We start from the raw sequence: 2311 nt of genomic DNA on the forward strand, positions 1-2311 counted from the left end.
CGCCGTCACGCTATCCATTCAGCCACCGCCTGCAGTATATATGTATAGTACATAACTGTCCGTCATTGCAGATGTTTTGTTGGCATCAATCCAGAGCGGGGGATCAAAGTAGAAGTAAAACAACATTGCAAAAGGCGCTCTCAAGTACACCCCAAGGTCCTGTTCCTGGTTAATGCCACCAAGAGAATTTGCATAAAATTTCAGCTTGGTCTGATAGATGGGAGATGCCCTTTAATGTAGACAAGTGCCAGGTCCTTCAAGTTGGAACAAGAAATAAGTTTGATTACGACACACGCGGCGTCAAACTCAAAAGCGTTCATTGCTGATGTGGAGTGGAGGAGCTAAATCCCCCAAGGTAACGTTTATTACTATGAAAAAGTTGTTTTATCTTTATGAAGAATCCTCATTTTTATTTTCTTTCAAGGAATCTTGGAATGCTTTTATATTATGTTTGGTTAGGTAAAAGTAACCCTCCAGGAAGTCACATATATATTTCATTATCTTATTTACCATTTGATTTTGCCAAGAATCTCCTCTTAGTGTTACCTCACAAAAATCAATTTGTTTTATTTAAAATTTTATTAGAGATGTTAAGCGTCTGTTTTGACAGTGTAATTGGTTCAGTGTGTTTGTGCCTGGAGGGGCCTGGTCATCCCTAGCTGGAAACTTATAGCCTCTTCCATTTAGCGTAACCCGTTTCTGGGTCGTGATCTGTAGAGTCCCTTGATAGATAGAGTCCCGACAACCCAAGATTTGGACGCCATTATTGGTCCTGTTTTCACCACGAGAGCGCGTGCTAGCGTTTGAAAAGCACGGCGAAAACAGGCCCAACAATGGCGTCCAAATCTTAGGTAGTCGGGACTCTATAAGGGACTCTACAGATCACGACCCAAAAACAGGTTACGCTAAATGGAAGACGCTATTAGTGGGCCATCATTTATTTATTTATTTTTTACCATTTACTTCAGTAGAATTAAACATTTTGCTCTGTAGTATATACCTTAATGTTAATCAAGTATTAATATTGTGTGTTCAAGACTGAATACAACATTGCCAGTTTTGTATCACGTTTACATAATCTTAATTATATATTGCAGATGCTGTCACCCAGTAGGGGGGAGGAAATTAGAAAATGAGAGATACTCAAGGGCTTCAAAGTTCTCTCCATGCACACACACACACACACACACACACACACACACACACACACACACACACACACACACACACACACGATGCTCAGCTCGCTATGTAAAAGTGATCAAACACCTGAATAACACACACACACACACACATACAACACAGGTGTTATGAAGTTTGTACCAAAATACGGACCGAGGGAGAGGGCTAAAAAGGACTGCTTTAATGCAAGATGTGCAAAGGCAAAAGAAAAGAGAGACAAAGCGTGGTCAAGATTGAAAAGAAACAAAGAAGACTTTAAGGCAGCGAGAAATGAGTACATGAAAGTGAGAAAGGAAGAAGAGAAACGATACGAAAAGGATATTGCGGAAAAGCGTAAAGAACAACCTAAACTATTTTATAGATTTATAAATGGAAAAATTAAATCAAGAGAAACAATTGAAAGACTGACTGAAAAGAATGTAGAGATCGAGGATCCCAAAGGCGTGGCGGAATTATTTAACAAAAAATTCCAACAAGTGTTTACCAAAGAATCATTATTTAATGAACCACAAGAAAACAACTTAGATGTATATATGGAAGAGGTCAAAATAGATAAAGAGGAGATAAAAAAAACTATTGGGGGAATTGGAAGAAGGGAAGGCCGTGGGACCGGATGGAGTTTCAGGTTTCATACTTAAAGAGTGCAGAAATGAGTTAGTCGGCCTGATATATGACATCATTAGGTGCTCAATAAAAACTGGCACAGTGCCTAGGGAGTGGAAGAGGGCAGAAATGGTACCTATATACAAAAGTGGAAAAAAGGAAGAACCCCTAAATTACAGACCGGTGTCTCTGACCAGCATAGTATGTAAAATATGTGAGAAAGTAATAAAAGAACAATGGATGAGATTTCTAGAAGAACATAATCTAATCACAAACAATCAATATGGGTTTAGGAAAGGCCGCTCATGTGTGACAAACTTGCTGAGCTTTTACTCAAGAGTGATGAACAAATTACAGGAAAGAGACGGATGGGTGGATTGCATTTACCTAGACTTAAAGAAGGCATTTGACAAAGTTCCACATTTGAGACTGCTGTGGAAACTAGAAAATAAAGGAGGATTGAGAGGGAAAATGAAGTGCTGGATGGTAAGCTACTTAAGAGGAAGAGAGATGAGAACCGCGGTTA

This window comes from Eriocheir sinensis, chromosome 1, assembly GCF_024679095.1.
Source record: "Eriocheir sinensis breed Jianghai 21 chromosome 1, ASM2467909v1, whole genome shotgun sequence".
Classification (NCBI taxonomy): domain Eukaryota; kingdom Metazoa; phylum Arthropoda; class Malacostraca; order Decapoda; family Varunidae; genus Eriocheir; species Eriocheir sinensis.